At 48.8% G+C, this 17,542-nt stretch overlaps 1 pseudogene; it reads left to right on the forward strand.

Moving 5' to 3' along the window:
* The first annotated feature begins 16,828 nt into the window (after positions 1–16,828).
* LOC112660302 (40S ribosomal protein S16-like) lies at positions 16,829–17,278 on the forward strand (annotated as a pseudogene).
* The last annotated feature ends 264 nt before the right edge of the window (positions 17,279–17,542 follow it).

Here is a 17,542-nt window from a genome sequence, read left to right on the forward strand (position 1 = left end):
GAAGGTCCTGGGAAAACTCCCCTCCAACCCACACCCATTTCACAGAGGGGGAACCAAGGCCGGAGATGGGGAATGGCTTGCAGAGAGAGGTGCCTAGGGCAGCACTAAATGGAGCATCTCAGGCAAAGCCCCTGGTGTGGGCCCGTGCACCCGAGGGTCGGTAAACAGGTTTCCCTCTGCTTCCCTGGCCCTTCCAAGGCTGCTGTGTCGGAGCTCCAGCTGGGGGCACCCTTCGAGCACCCTCAGGGTGGAACTGAACCGCGGATGGATGATGCCAGCCGCCCGTGTCCCCAGTCCTGTGTGACCCCCGCCCGCTGCAGCCCGCCGTCTGGCTGGGGGGTGACCTGAGCCTGGGCTGATTCACAGCCGCACCATCCTCCACTGGCTCCTGACAACCCACTGTCTCCCCGGGCTCTGAGGGCAGAAGCACCCCCTGTCCTAGTGGCCCCTGACAGCCGTCCTGACAGGGGATGGGGAGGAAATTAGAGGCAGATCTGGAACTGTGGCCACCCATTTCCACCCATTTCCTGTCCCCTCCTGTCAGGAGGGTCTGTCTGGACCAGCAGCTTGTGAAGGGGCAGGAAGCAGCATCCTGTGTTCTATGCACCGCAGCCAGCCTTTTACTGGGAATGAATCCCTTTCCAGTGCCAGGCAGCTCGGAGTCCTCCTCCAGTCCCTGCGAAGCCTGCCCGCGGACAGCCAGCCCCTGCACTGCTGCCATTTCCTGGCAGAGCAATGGGATGAAGCGTGAGAGGGTGTGTGGGCTCAGGTGGTTAAGGAAGGCCTCTTGGAGGAGGAGACATTTGAGCTGAGACAGTCATAGGCTCTCAGGGCTGCTGCTCTGAGCCATGGGTCACCACCTGGAATCCTCTCAAGGTCATGGGGAGACAGGTTCGGCTGACAAGGACAGCAAGGCAGACAGCCTCAGCCTCGGAGCTGAAGGACCATCAGGAGCAGTGAAGACTGGGTGTAAGGGGTGAGTCCCATCTGGGGCTAGAAGCTGCCCGGCTCCCGCCATCTGTCTGGGCCACACCCAGGGTGGTTAGACCTCTTGATTTTTTGGAGAAAAGGAAATCACATTTTTACATGTGATATTTCAATTTTTAGATTTTGCCAACCCCTTCTATTTTTTTAGGAGACATTTTGAGGGGGAAACCAGCCACATCCACCCCTGGATACATCCTGCAGGCTGCCCTTTTACAACTCCTGACCTAGTCTAACATCCACATTTTACATGGGGTAGGGGGGATTCTCTGTCTCTGTCTCTCTCTCTGTCTCTCTCTCTCTGTCTCTCTCTCTCTGTCTCTCTCTCTCCCTCCCAGCCTTGGCATCTCATCTCTGTGCCCCGCCTGGCTCCCCCCCTCCCCATTCCTCCTCTTCCTTCCCTCCCTCCTCCCCCTTCCATGCCAGGTTTATTTTCAGAACCTCCGAATCCTTCCCAAGCCTCTGACATTTACTCTTTGGAATTAGAAAATTTTCTATTTCTCTTTCCCAGAGTGAGGCTGTGGATAAGATTTCCCCAGGGATCTTACCTGCCCTTCCGGAGGTGACGTGCCAGGGGCAGAGCTGGCTCATGTCAATCCAGCATGGATTGTATCAACCAGCAATTATTAGGCACCCTCTGTGCACCAGGCCCTTCTCCTGAACCACCACAGTCGGTGCATTTAAGAACCCTGCGGGCTTGGCCTTACCATCTGCACGTGCCAGGTGAGCAGGGCAGGTAAATCGGGCTGGAGGCAGGTAAATAACACGTCTGTGGTTGCATGGCAGGTGAGAGGTGGAGCAGGGAGGAAGCCACACCTCTTGGGCTCTGAAGTCCATTTCCTTCCTCTGTGCTCTGCCTTCAAGGTCCACGGGGGCTGGGGGCCCGGCAGCATTTGGGCAGAAGAAGAATTTGGAAGGGGCACACTCCAAAGAGATAATTTCCAAAACAAAGGCACAATGTAGAAAGAGCACGTGTTTGAGGGGCCCCTGGGAGAGGCTAGAGCAGAGGGCATCAGGTCCAGGAGCAGGAAGGCACCGGCTCAGCCGCAGAGGTGGACTGGGCCCGTGCAAGTCAGCGCTCTTTGATCACAGGCGGCAGAAAAGCCTGCTCATCCTGGCTGAGTTTTGTTTTTTTTTTTTTTTTAAGATTTTATTTATTTATGAGAGACACAAAGAGAGAGACAGAGGCAGAGACACAGGCAGAGGGAGAAGCAGGCTCCATGCAGGGAGCCCGACAAGGGACTCGACTGGCTGAGTTTGAAAAGAAACACATTGGCTCATCTGGAGGGCAGTCCAAGGATGAAACCATCAGGGGTGGGAGGAGAAGGGGCTGCTTCCAGAAGGAAAACATCCTGGTCAGACAGAAAGAAGGATGGGGAGGATAGAGGAGGATGAGGAGGAGAGGGAGAGAAGGGGGAGGAGGCGAGGGGACAAGTCACAAGAAGGCGCCCGTACTGAGGGCACAGGGCTGTAAGCACGTTCCGAGCACTAGCTCATCTGTCCTCGGGACAACTGCACAAGGTACGTATCGTCATTGCGCCCACTTTATGGATGAAGAAAAGGAGGCGCAGAGAGGCTAAGTAGCTCTCATTCAGAGTCACGGCCCATCCAAGACTTTGTAACCAGCTTCCAAGGTGGGGTCTCAAGGGTCTCAGCGCGCACAGCCCTCCCGCTGGCCTGCCCAGGGCAGCGGCTCCCAGCCCCCTCCGCCAGCCCCGCGCATTCACGGCCACCTCGTCATCGTCGCTGTCACTGTGTTAGTTTGCTGGGGCTGCCATAACAAGACGCAGCAAACTGGGCGACTAAGAACAACAGAAACTTATTTGTCTCATTGTTCTGGCAGGATCAAGTCCCAGGTCAGGGTGTGGGCAGGGGCCGCTCCCTCTGAGGGCGCTGGGGGAGGATCTGCTCAGGTGTCGGTAGCTTCTGGGAGCTCCAGGCATTCCGTGGCTGATGGACGGCCGTCTTCTCCCTGTGTCTTCACCTCATCTTCCCTCCATGACTGTCTCTGTGTCCAAATTTCCTCTTTATGGGACACCAGCCATATAAGATGGGGGCTCACCCTGACCGTCTCATTTTAACTTGGTTACCTCTGGGAAGACCCTATTTCCAGGTAAGGATACGTTCTGAGAGCTCAGGTTAGGACCGGAGCACATCACTTTTGAGGGACACCATTCTGCTCATGACAGTCATCAGCTGCACACGGTAGCAACACGTTGGCCATACTCACTGTCCTGACCGACGATGTGGGCCTGCAGGAGGGCGGAGCAGGTGGTTAAGAGCCTGGATGCTGAGGCAGAGAAGTGCATTCAAGCCCTAGGGGGGCAGCCACCATGAGGAGGAGACCTGCAGGGGGGTTTGGGGGTGCAGGGGGGCCAGGGGAGGGGGCAGGAGGCATGGGGGGGAAGGGCATTAGCTCAGAACACAGCATCTCCAGCTGGCCTTGAATGTTGCAGATTTTGAAAAGAGAAGACGTTCCATTGAAATGGAAATGTGTTATGGTGGGGAAAAAGGAAAGAACACGGAAACTGCATTTCCTTTCAAGACGTGTTTATGGCACTCCTGAAAGGAAGTCCCCTAATAAAGCAGCCCCAGAGGCTGACTGGGAAGGTGGAGGTGAGGGAGGGTGGGGCTCCGGGGTGAAGGAGGCCAGCAGTGATGTCATGGTCACTGTGAGTCCCAGCTGCTCGGGGACACCGCCCGGGGAAGAGGGTCTCATGGTGATCACAGGGAGCCTGGGAGGAGCCACAACCCCCACTGGCACTGACATACCGAGTGACCCTGGGGATGCCACTCAAGGACTCTGAGCCTCCCTCCTCACCTGCCTCCAGCTCCAGCAGCCACACTCAGGCCCAACCTCCCCCTGGAACAGAAGGTAAAGGGACACAGGGCGACCAGGGCTGGGGCAGAGAAGAAGTGGCACCAGGATTTAGTAACATGACAAGTATCTGGCGGTGGCGGGCTGCCTCATTTCCACAGGCAAGTGTAGGTGTAGGTGCACTGTGCCCCCACGTGAGGCCCCTGACCCCAGGGCTCAGGTGTGACATCACCCCCAGCAGACAGCCTCCCACCAGGTGGTGACCTGGGGACAAGGTCAGCCCCTTCCCGCTGCTCAGGGGCTGATGATCCCTACACAGGACAACAAGTGAATCTGTCAGGTTGTTCGGTGGTAAAGTGGGGGAGGGCGTGGGGCAGGAGACTCCCGGTTCTGCAGGGGTCACCCTGTCATTTCTCCATGTGGGTGGCTCATCTATCCCTCCCAGCAAACCCACGCTGTCCCCACTTTGCAGATGAGGACACTGAGGCTGGGGAGGGAGAGGGATGTGACCAAGTCACACAGCAGGAGGATGAGGATGCAGGGCTCCATCTCATACCTCCTGGCTGCAGAGCCAGCACCTGGTTCAGCCCAGCCCTGGGCTCCTGAAGAGCCGGTGTCTCCCCTCTAGGCTGTTTGCCCCCTGAGGGCAGCAGCTCTGCTTCATTCACTCTGTGTTCCTGTCCTGCTGCTTCCCACGCTCCAGACCCAGAACCCCCTGCGACAGCTTCCCCTGGGAGGCTCATTAAAGACGCACCTGGGGCTGAGCCATTTAAGTGTTGGGGCACCTGGTGGCTGAGTCATTTAAGTGTTCAATTCTTGATTTCAGCTCAGGTCATGATCGAAAGGTTGTAAGATCAAGCTCCCTGTCGGGCTCTGCACTGGGCGTGGAGCCTGCTTGAGAGTCTCTCCCTCCCCTCTGCCCCTCCCTCTGCCCCTCTCCATGCCTCTCAAAAAAAAAAAAAGGTGATGCAGGTTCTTGGAGATATGACTGTACTAGTGTCTCTGGGGTGGGGACCTCACATGCAGTTTTTAAAAACTTCCCAGGGGAGTTATGCCCAAGCACTTGTGCCCTAAAACCCTAAATGCCATTCTCTCTGACTATGTCTTTGGACCTGAGGGGCAGGCATGGTGCTGAGTGCTTTACATACAGTGACTCAGTCAAACCTCACCAGTGAGGTCTACCATTATGTTCCCATGTTATAGACAAGGAGGCTGAGGCACAGACTGATTGAGAATTTGCCCAGTGTTGGGACACCTGGGTGGCTCAGCGGTTGAGTGCCTGCCTTCAGCCCAGGGCGAGATCCTGGGGTCCCGGGATCGAGCCCCACATTGGGCTCCTGACAAGGAGTCTGCTTCTCCCTCTGCCTATGTCTTTGCCTCTCTGTGTGTCTCTCATGAATAAATAAATAAAATCTAAAAAAGAGAGAGAGAGAGATTTTGCCTAGGGTCACCCGATTGGTGAGCTGGCATTGAGCCTCACAATAACCTCAGACACAAGCCAACGCCAGTGCCTCTAACTCCTACATAAACGCCCACACTAGCATGCTTCCCAGAGTGAGAACAATAATGACCAACACTTAGTCAGCACTTCCCAGACACAAGCACTACAGCAAGTGCCTTGTGGCAAGGTCTTACCTAATCTCCTGCCTCTAGAACTCAGGTATGATTATTAATCCCATTTACATTCAGAAGGGCTAAGTCCTCTACCCAAGCTCACACAGCTGGTACTCTTGAGACCCAAGATCTGAACCCAAGTCTTCCCATAAAATCACAGCCTCACTATGCGTAGCTCCTCTCCAGCCATGGACACCACTAACTCTTCGTAGATAAAGAGACGTAACATTCACTGAACATTTGCTACGTGCTAGGCATATAGAACTTAATCCAGTGCCTGGCATATAATTGACACTCAAAACACATCTGTTGATGGACTCACTTTACATATGTGAACTCGTTTAAGGCTCAAGTGAAGTGCACAAGTGGATCTAGTTCCCATTCTAAAGAAAGAGGGCTGAAGCTCAGAGAGGTTAAGTGCTTAGCAGAAGCAGCCCTGGCTGGTTTGCAGGACACTGCCCAGAGTGGACCAGGCTCTCCAGGTCTCCCAGCCCGTGGAGCGGAACCAAGGCCAGTGCAGACAGAGAGAGAATTGATCCCACGGCTCAGAGCCTCAGTGACCAGCAATGGTTCCATGGCTGTGTGGAGACCTAATGTCAGGAGCCATGACCACCAGGAGGACAAGGAGTCCAGTTGTGCCCAGAAAGCCTATTTTTAATGCCTTGTGTGTGCTCCCAAGCTGCAACTGTGCTGTTTGCTTCAATCACTGGCTCATTGCCCAGAGTGCCCCCAACCAGGCTGGTGGCCCCTTCCAATGAGGCCCAAGTCCCAGCCACAGCATCTGCTTCCAGGTAAGGCATGGCTGTGCCTCTCACATCTTTCGAAGGGGCACTGGCCACTCACTGCCTTGCCCTGGGCAGCTCACCTGATCAGAATTCCCTTCTCCAGAGCTGCCTGGAGACTCCTCCTGAAAGTTCCAGCTCTACATCAGGGAACAACACAGGACAAGTGGAATCACCCACCCAGTAGTCTTCAGACATTGATCCCATCAAGAGCATCAGCAATAATGACAGCTGGCATTTACGGAGTGCTCACCGCCTACCAGGCACCACACAGAGCGACTGCTCAGATCACCACGTCAAGCCTTATGACCACCTGGGAGGTAGGGGCTGTTATTACCCAATCGTGCATATAGGGAAACCGAAGCTCCTTGAGTCAGAGGGTTCACTCGTGCCCATGCAGCTTGAGTGCTCAATAAATAGTACCTCTTCTCCCTTCCCCTCCCTTGGATCCAAGCTGACACCTTGCAGGGGTCCCTGCCTTATTCCTCCCCAAATCCTGGAATGGCCCCGTGGGCTGCAGAATCAACCAAACCCAATCCTCATCCCTGCCCAGATTCTCATCACGTTCAGTGATGAATGTCATTATCATGCAAGCCATTTTGAGTGTGCTTTCATTGACTTGGAGTCTGAGCATCGTTATAGATACAAGGATCATGATAATGTGCAGGAAATGTAACGTGATCTTTGAAAGAGATTATCAGTGGAGGAGGCTGAGAGCCAGGAGAAAATAGAACTGCCAGTGTGATTCGGAGCTCTCACACCTGTGCCACCTTCCTCCCACCCCGCTCCACGCCAGTCCCCTCTCACGTTGCTCCAGCCCTCGGAGCATGCTGCACACTGATGAGGAAACAGACATTTACAGAGGTCAAGTCATGGACTAAGATGGGCCAATGAGGGAAGGACAGAGCCCAGAAGTGGCCCCAATATGTCTGGTGCCAAACTCAATGAGTGTTTCCTTGCACCATGAATATCTCTTAAAATCAAACCTAAATCAATCATGTGGATGACAGAGGACAATGTCAATTGAACTCACTTATCAGACACATCCCTCCTCCACCCTCAAAGGAAAGCAAAGAAGTGGAAACTGAGGCAGGTGCTCTGGAAGGTAGTCCCAAGAGGGTGGAGGGTGGGCCACAGGCTGTGGTGCAGGTGAGTGGGCTGCGCTTCTACCTGAACCCACAGTCGGCGGTAAGCCCCCCTTTCCCTCCAGCTGGGAGAGCACACAGGAACACAAAGAAGAGGCCAGTGAGACAGAGTGGATGCCTGCTCATGGGAGAGCCCCCCAGCCCCCGCCCCCGCCTTCCTGGAAGGGGGATGAGTGGTTTCGCCAAAAGAGAAAGTGATTTGGGTCTTTGTGCCCTGAAAGAATTGATCTTTCTCTTTTCATGTAGAGGCTCAAAGGGCCAAGTTTAATCCAGAGAAGCCTTTACACTCAGTTATTGACAGGAGTGAGGTCAGCAAGAGCTAATGGGGACTATTTCTACCTGTGTGCATGGTCACAGCAGCTGCCAGGAGAAGGCTGTAGCAGCCAGAGCCTGTCTGGTGCTTGACCAAGGACGGAAGGCGTAACCACCCCCAATGCTTTGTTCTGGATTCTTTCTTCTCCCATGAGCTGCAGTTAATCTGGCTCTGACATGCCCAGATCCAGATGCGTGGGACCCTAACGAGCAAAGTCAGTTGAGGAAAGCAAAAGAATCACAAAGGCTTCAGCTCTCTCTAGAAGTGGAGGAGGGTCTGGGAGACTGGCCTAACTTTGAGACCCAAATCTTCCTATTCACATGTCTTCAAAGGCTTCCCGCAACCCTGACTGGAGAGGCAGAACTTCTCAACATGGCCAACAAGGCCCTCCCTGGCCTGGACCCAACCCTGCTCCCCCGGTACCTCACCCCACGCCCCTCCCTTTAGCTGCTCCAGCCACACTTCCCTCCTGCTCATGCTGACCTGCTCACCCCAGCCTTTGCACATGCTGCTCTTTTTGCCCAGAATGCTTTTCTCTCCCCTCTCACTTGACGAACTCCCATTTATCACTTCCTCAATAAAGTCTTCCCTGACCACTCACTGCAGCTATAATTGTGTATGCATGAAATGACTGATTTTTTTTATATCGTCTGCTCCCACTGGAGGCAGGAACCATACTTGATTCTTCTCTCTGTTGTATCCCCAACACCTAGCATAGTGTCTGTCACAGAATGAGGACCCAATAAATATTGAATGAATGGATGGATGGATGGATGAATGAATGAATGAATGAATAAGGAGTTTCAACAGTGGTTACCATAGATGGATAAGGCTCTGTCCATGTAAACACTAACTAATTATCTAAATGTTCAGGTGGTCTCACCATTTTGAGGGATCCCAGAGCTAACTGGTGATCCAGAGAGCACTTTGGGAGATTCAAATTAAGGCAATAAGAGAATCACGTATCAACGTCAGGGTTGAGAAAGAGGGAGGGGAAGGAGAGAGGTGGAGAGGACAGAAAGGCTCACCTCCTTCCCTGCCCCGCACTGCCAGCCCCAGCTCGATTCCCAGAAACACTCCCCTCATCTACATTGCTGAGTGCAGTGAGTCTGCCAATAGATCCTCCCCATCTTCCTTCAATAATCGAACCTCAAATTTCGGCTTTGTACCTGGCTGCTCCGACTACATTTCCCAAGGCTAAGCAGACCCTCACCTCAGCCCACTCCTGCTACCTTGAGTTGGACTCAGCCATCCACAGAGCAGGGGGAGGGGGAGGACAATTTACGGCACCACTGATGGAGATGACGGGTGTGAACTGTCCCGCCACCACTCATCATACCCACGGGGAGAAGCCTCAGGCGGGTGCCCCAGGGACCGAGTCCTCCTTCCTGCTCGGCCCTCAGCACCAGCCTAGTGGAGCCATCAAATAAATCCAACATTTAGAAAAGGGGGGTGGGATGGGGGACTTCAGCAGACACTTTCCTTAAATTTAATGGCAATAAAAGAGAAAAATGGACCAGCTTGCTCCAGATAACCAGCGCCAGGGAAGTAATTATCCCACTCTGGTCCTCAGCAAGGATGCCGGTGGCAGAGGCACCTGCCCAGGTAATTCATCAGCCGCAGATTTATGGACTCCTTGGGAGTCCCTGTATAAAGTCTCCCCTCCAGTTAACTCAAGACAATGCTATTTAGATTTTGTCAAGATTATTGCTCTTCCCTGCCACCTCTGAGTGGAGAGGCAGGGAGCAGTGCGTGTGGCACAACTGAATATGGGTTTGCTGATGCCAGCCTGAAGAAAAATAGCCACAAGTGAGCCCATTGTTTCCAACCGCCCGAAAACTCCCCAGGACCATGCTTTCCCCCTGGAGTCGAGGAGCGAGCTGCTGGTGTCACATCAGGCAAACAGAGAGCCCAGCTGCATGATCACAGGGGGAAAGGCTGGGTCATGTAGAGGTACCACAGACCTCTCCGTCTCTTCATCTGTAAAATGGGAATCAGAGCATGGATGCTGGGGGCTCTCATTTTTTCTACTGTTTGAAATTTTAAAATGAGTATATATTACTTTTGAATGGAGAAAATGAAGCACAATGAAATATAAATAAATAAAATGAAGGTAGGAGTCCACACATCATCAGTCACCAGCGAGAGTTAAACTAGATGGGACTCAAGACGCCCACAGCCCACGGATGGGCACATGTTGGGCACATGGCGTGTTTAGCTGTCAGGCTGCTCCTATTTCTGTGGCCAATGATGGCTGTTGCTGTTGGAAATCAGGGTTCTTGGCAAATGTTGACTTTGAACAGAGAAGATGACCTCTCTGATTCATCTATAAAATAAGAATAACACTGTTTTCCTGCCTAGAGGCAGGGTGATGGGCCAAAAGACCTTCTCTTGCCATTTCCAGTCCCATCCCTTCTGTGTCACAGCAGGGTTGGTGGCCTTTGATGTTAACACTTGGAGAGGATGGGGAGACCTGACGTGGCCCCTTCACTTCTCCGTGGCCCCCTGCCTGCCCTCACGCACTCATTCATTCAGGCGCCAGGAGCATTATTTAGCACTCAGTGAGCTGCGGCCCAGTCACGAAGGAGCTCTAAGCCTGGGGGGCGAGGAACACACAGGGACAGGCGAGTCTGGGGCAGGGGGAGGCAGCCGCTGGGGCAGGGGACGTGCGGGGCTGGGGAGAGCAGAGCAGGGCTTGTCTGCACTGCCTGGAGAGGGTGGGGAGGCTTCCTAGGAGAGGTGACATTGAGCTGACAAGGGGGAGGAGGAGTTTGTCAGGAGGTCATGGTGGGAAGGGCACTCCAGGAAGGGGGAACAGCAAGTGCAAAGACCCAGAGGCTCAGAAGCATTTTGGCCTGTTTGAGGAAGAGCACCCGGCCTGGAATGGCTGGAGGGTGGGGGGTGTGTTTAAGGGGTGGAGCAAGGGGTGAGAGATGAGGCTGAGGAGCCCAGTGCCTGGGGTCCTTCTCCCTGTGCCCCCGCCTGACACCCCCAGCCTGCTTTCTGTGGGTGAGTTCAAGTCCCAGTTCTGCTTTTGATCTACTATGTGACTGAGCAAATGACTTCACTTTTCTGAGCATCAGCTTCCTCAGTGGTAAAATGAAGATAAGATGCCTCATAAACTTGAAAAGGAAAGAAAGTTCTCATTCATTCATTCCTTCATTCTCTCAGCTGCTGGGAGAGCATCTGTGACTCTGATCCAGCCAGCGCTGGAACATTATCAAGCCCTTGAAAATCCATGGCCCATGAGGCCTCACTCTGGCTCTGTGGCTGCTGTGGTGACTCTAATGTGCCCCCTGGACATGGTCATCCTGGCCTGGCTGATGGGCGAGGAGGCAGCTGCCCAGGGAAACAGGGAGGACTCCTGCTACGGGAAGGGGTGGGCTCTCCCTGGAGTCCCTCCCTCTGGCTGGTCCCTGTCCCTCACTGCCCTTCAGGGCCACTCCTCACCCTCATCCAGGGGCCCTATTCAACAAAGAAGCACAGGGTCATGGCTAAAAGCTCTAACTCTGAAGCCAGACCAACCACAAATGCTAGCACTGCCTCCTCTGAGCTGAGAGACTTCAGATAGTTCCGTCGGCTCTTGGACCCTATTTCTTCATCTGTAAAATAGAGGTGATAACAGTCCCTTCCTCATGGAGTGAAATGAGATAAAGCAAAGCACTGAGTAAAGTATACAGTAGGCACTCAATAGTTGCTTACTATCATTGGTCTGACAGGTATTGAGCTCCATCTGAGCCCCTCTTAGCTCCTCCCTCTGGCTGCCTCATCTCCCTGCCCTGAGATCACCCCCTGCCCCCAGCCTGTGCTGCAGGTTCATGATTCTGCCCCAGAGAAGCTAAGCATTTCTGGCCTGGCCCCAGGCTTGGCAGGAAGCTCAACACCTGGCACGTGGTGGGCACTCAATGCACATGGGTAAATGGTTTTGTGGGAGTGGGGTCCTCCTCCCACCACCCAGAGCTGCCTGTGCCTCAGAGGCTGCCCTGTTAACTAACCAACCCCTCTCTGCCCAGGACACCCATCCCCAGCATGCAGTTCTGATCACACTTCCATCCCTGAGTCTTTGGCCTGAGTCTGGGCCCTGCTACATCCCAAAGACCTCTGCAACGTCACTGTCCATGTGGACACCGAGGTGTCACATCCTGTGGACCCCATCCTTCTGTGCTCTCTTACCTGACAGGACAGCCTTGTCATTTATCTAGGGTTAACTGGACAACTACTAGGGTGAACCATACTCCGAGCTGCAACCGGTTGATGTCTGAGGTCTTAGGAAACTTCGGTCTTCCTCAGGCTGGCTAAGGGGCAAAACATGCCACTGTGAGGCCCTCTTGATTTCCTGCTTCTGCACGGTCTCAGAATGAGACCATTTCCAGGAAAAAGAAACAGAGAGGAGGAGGTAACAGGCAGAGATGGTGACAGTAAACCATAAACAGATAGCCATTCACAGTAGCATCTTTAAATAAGAAAATACTTAGGAATAAATGTAGCAAGTGAAGGGTAAGACATGTACACTGAAAACATTGCTAAAGATCTAAATAAACGGTGAGAAATTTCATGTTCGAGGGCCAGAAAACTTCATGTTGTCGACTTGGCAATTCTCCCCAAATTGATCCACAGATTAGATGCAATCCTTATATCCCTATCAAAACCTCAATGAGGTTTGTACAGAACTTGACAAACTGACCCCAAAATTTATACGGAAATTCAAAGGACCAAGAATACACCAATTTTGAATAAGAACAAAGTTGGAGAACTTACCCTACCCAATTTAAAACATACTACAAAGCCACGGTAATCAAGGTAGTGTGCCACTGGGGCAAAGATGGGCATATAGGTCAATGAAAGGAAACATAGAGTCATAAAATAAGCCATTAAATTTATGGTAAATTGATTTTCAACAAAGATGCCAAGGCAATTCAATGAGGAAAGGACAATCTTGTCAACAAATGGTGTTAGCCACATGAACTCAAACACACACCTCATGCCATACACAGAAATTAACTAAAAATGAATCAAGGTCTTAAGCATAAAAACCAAAACTATAAAATTTCCAGAAGAAAACAAAGGTATAAATCTTCATGACCTTATGTTAGGCAAAGAGTTCTTAGAAATGCCACCAAAAGGGGCACCTGAGTGGCTCAGTCAGTTAAGTGTCCAACTCTTGGTTTCAGCTCAGGTCATGATCTTAGGGTCATAAGATCAAGCCCTATGTCAGGCTCTGAGCTCAGTGCAACATCTACTTGAGATTCTTTCCCCACCCTTTTCCCCCTTCTTCTCTCACATTCTCTATCTCTAAAATAAAAAACATAATGCCACCAAAAACATGATCCATAAAAATAAAAAAAAATTAAAAGTCAGCAACTTTACTTTATGACAGTTCAAAGCTTTTGTCTCAATGGACACTATTAAGAAAATGAAAAGACAATCCATAGACTGGAAGGAAACATTTGTAAACTGCATGCTGTGAAAGTCTTGTACCCAGAGTATGTCAACAACACTTGTAATTTAATAATAAGAAGACAAACAACCCAATTTAAAAATGGGCCAAGACTTGGGTAGACACTTCACTGAAGAAAATATATGAATGGCTAATTAGGTAATAATAACATGCTCAAATGTTCAACTAATGACATTAGTCATTAGGTAAATGCAAACTAAAACCAGCAATGAGATCTCAATATACACCCACTTGAATGTCTATAATTTTTTGAAAACACAATACCATAAGGGTGCAGAGAAACAGGAAATCTCATAAATAAATAAATATATATATCTTATGTTGCTGGTAGGAATGTAAGATGGTAAGTACAATCATTTTGTCAAAACAGTGTGGCAGATTCTTAAAAAGCTAAACATAAACTTACCATAAGACCCAGCAACTCCATATTCCCAGGAATCCCTCCAAGAGAAATAAAAAGCATATGTCCACCAAATGATTCATGCACAAACATTCATAGCAGCATTATTCACAAAAGCCAAAATGTGGAAACAACTCAAACTTCCATCCACTGGTGAATCCATTGGTGAATACACAAATGTGATTGGTTATCCATCCAAAAGAATACAACTCAGCCATGAAAAGGAAGACCCACCGATACACACTATACATGGATGAACCTCATGTCTATGATGCTAAGAAGCCAGATGCAGAGGACTACATGCCGTAGGGCCCTCTTTATCTGAAGTGGCCACAAAAGGCAAATTAATAGAAACATAAATCATACCAGTGAAGGCCTAGGACACTGTGCGAGTACGTTACAGGAAAAGGGGAGGGTAGCTTAACTACAAACAAACACAAGGGAACTTTGGGGTGATAGAAATATACTAAAACAGGATTGTAGTGATGACTGCCCAACTCTGTAAGTTTACCAAAATTAGTGAATTATACTCTTAAAATAGTTGAATTTTATTGTAAATTATGCCTCAGTAAAACTATCTACTTAAAAAATAACTTACTCAGGGCACCTGAATGACTGAGTCAGTTAAGTCTCTGATCTTGGTTTTGGCTCAGGTCATGATCTCAGGGTCATAAGATCAAGTCCCACATCTCAGACTCCAGGTTCAGCAGAGAGCCTGCTTGGAATTCTCTCTCTCTCTCTCTCTCTCTGCCCCTCCCACTCATGCTCACATGCTCTCTCTCTCTATTGTTTTTTAAAATATTTTATTCATTTATTCATGAGAGACACACAGAGAGAGAGAGGCAGAGACACAGGCAGAGGGAGAAGCAGGCTCCATGCAGGGAGCCCGATGCGGGACTCAATCCCGGGTCTCCAGGATCACACCCTGGGCCAAAGACAGGTGCCAAACCACTGAGCCACCCAGGCTGCCCATCCCCTCTAAAATAAATAAATAAATCTTTAAAAAAATAACTTACTCATAACTCTGCACCCCATAGAGATGACCCACCCCAATGAGGAAGATGGTAAGTAACAAACACAATTCTCTCCCTTCTCTTTCTCTTCTAGCTCTCATTTCCTTCTGAGAAAAGAGCTGGGATGGAGGGCAGCCTTAGTGATTTGCACCAGTCTTAGCATGGAGGCAGAACTTCAGCATAGCCAGGCCTTCTCCCTCTCCCCCTTCAGCCACCTCCACTTTCCCATGTCTTATTTCCACCCCAAACACCCTGGCCTTCTTTGGGGACTTCAAAGCAGCAAAGAACTTCTTACCTCAAGGCCTCTGCCTGTGCTAGCACCCCTACCAGGAACACACTTCCCTCCCTGCCTAGTTCTGCTCAATCTTCAGACCCCAGCTCAATTGCCTCTTCCATAGGAAAACCTTCCCTGAGCCAGGCCAAATCTCTCTATGAATTAACATCAATAAACCTTATTATATCTTTCTTTTTGATGTAACTTACCACAGTAGCAACTTTGCAATTATTTGAGACACCATTTGATTCATGTTAGTCCAGTCCCCATGAAGACAGGGACCATGACCATATCCACTTTGCTCACCATTATACCTGAGGGCTCAGCACAGTGCTTGTCACATAGTAGATGCTCAGTTGCTTGCTGAAAGTCAAAACTATAAACTTCTTAAGATCAAGAGATTGTGGCATTAGAAACTTTTTGTTATTTTGAAATATGATAATCCATCACATCATGCAATTATTATGTTCCTGAAATATTTCACGTGTCAAAGAACAAAAAAACTACAAGACATTCCTTTGCAGTAGTTTGTAGTTTTATCATTTAAGGAGTTTTTTCCCCTCTTTTCTCAGGCTAAACAAGAAAACAAGGTCAGAATATACAAATAGTGCCAATATCAGAATGATTGTTACTATTGGTCCCATTGATTTCAAAAAGATACTAAGGGAATAACTCTATGTGCACAAATTTGATGATTTATATGACATGGATTGATTTCTGGAAAGACACTAACTACCAAAACTTACAAAAAGGCAAATAATCTGAATAGCCACAAATCTATTAAAGAAATTGAATCAATAATTATTTTTAAATCTTCCCCCCGCCCCCTCCCCCCAAAAAAAACACCAAGCCCAGATGGTTTTATTGGTGAATTCTACCAAATGTTTAAGGAAGAAATAGCACCAATTCTTCACAATTTCTTCAAAAAAAAAAAAATAGAAGCAGAGGGAACCTGTCTTAACTCAGCCTGTGAGGCCAATATTATCCTAATACCTAAAGCAGATAAAGACATCAAAATAAAAGAAAACTGTAGACCAGTATTTCTTCTAATATAGATGCAAAAATTATCAAGAAAATATTACCAAATCAAATCTAACAATGTGTAATAAGAATTTTAAAGGACAATCGTGAGTTTTATTCCAGGTATGCTGGGATAGTTCAACATTAGAAAATCAGTCAGTGTAATCCACTATAACAAAAGACTAAAGAAGAAAACTCCTATGATCATATTATTTGATACAGAAAAAGCATTTGACAAAATCCAAAACTAGTCATCATCAAGAAACAAACAAACAAACAAAGAGGAAAAACTCTTAGCAAACTTGAAATAGAGAAAACGTCCTAAACTCAATAAAGAACATCTATCAAAACTCTACACCTGACATCATACTTAATGGTGATGCTAAGATCAAGAGTAAGGAAAGAAAATCTCTCTTACCACTCCTATTCAACATCATACTGGAAGTTGTAGCTGGTACAATGAGACAAGACAAAGAAATAAAAAAGTATATTATTCACAGATAACATGATTTTCTATAGAAAAATCCCCCCAAATTCTACAAAACCTAATTGGTATAGCAAGACCACAGGATACAAGGTCAATATACAAAAAGCTATTGCTTTCCCATATACCATCAAGGAATAATTTGAATTTGAAAAAATATATATATACCATTTACAACAGCAACAAAAAAATGAATTACTTTAGGTATAAATCTAAATATGTATATAATCTGTGTGTAGAAGTTTAAAATATGAAAAAAGAATTTTTTAAAGCTAAATAAAAGATATAGCCCATGTCCGTGGATTAAAAAACCTGATACTGCTAAGATGCCAATTTTTCCTAACTTGATATACAGAGTCAGTGCAATACCAATGAAAATCCCAGTAAGTTAGTTTGTAGGTATTGGCAAACTGATTCTGAAATTCATATGAAAGGGCAAAGGATCTAGAAGAGCCAACACAATAGTGAAAAAGAAGAATAGCTTTCTCAGGCTTTGGCCTGGTATAGTGATGGGTTCTTGTCTATGATCACAGCCATGCCACTCAAGGGTCCTCTGCAGTCCATGCAGGTTTTTCAATGCAAGAAGATGGCCACAGCCATGGCACCCTACAAATGGGTCAATGACTTCATCAAGATGAATGGGGGGCCACTGGAGATGATCAAGCCATGCATACTGCAGTATAAGCTACTGGAACCTGTTCTGTTTCTGGGCAAGGAGCTATTTGCCAAGGTGTACATCCAAGTCTGAATGAAGGGTGGTAGTCACATGGCCCAGATTTACACAATCTGCCAGTCCATCCCCAAAGCCCCAGTGGCCTATTATCAGAAACCCATGGATGAGGCTTTCAAGAAGATCAAAGACATCCTCATCCAGAGTAACCAGTCCCTGCTGGTAGCTGATCCCCAGCACTGAGAACCCAAAAAGTTTGGTGCTCCTGGTGCCCATGCACACTACCAGAAATCCTACCAATAAACCTAGAGTGAGGATCAGCATTCACCTTTATAATAAACAATTGTCATAGTATTTAAGGTTATAAAAAAAATTCTGGAGGACTCATGCTATCTGATTTCAAGACTAACAATAAAGCTATAGTAACTAAGACAGTGAAAGTTAGACACATAGATCAGTGGAACAGAACACAGAGCCCAAAAGAAGACCCACAGAAATATAGTTGACTGATTTTTATGAAGAAGCAAAATGAATCAATGGATAAAGAAAAGTTTTTCAACAAATGGT

This window comes from Canis lupus, chromosome 2 (assembly GCF_003254725.2).
Source record: "Canis lupus dingo isolate Sandy chromosome 2, ASM325472v2, whole genome shotgun sequence".
Taxonomy (NCBI): Eukaryota; Metazoa; Chordata; class Mammalia; order Carnivora; family Canidae; genus Canis; species Canis lupus.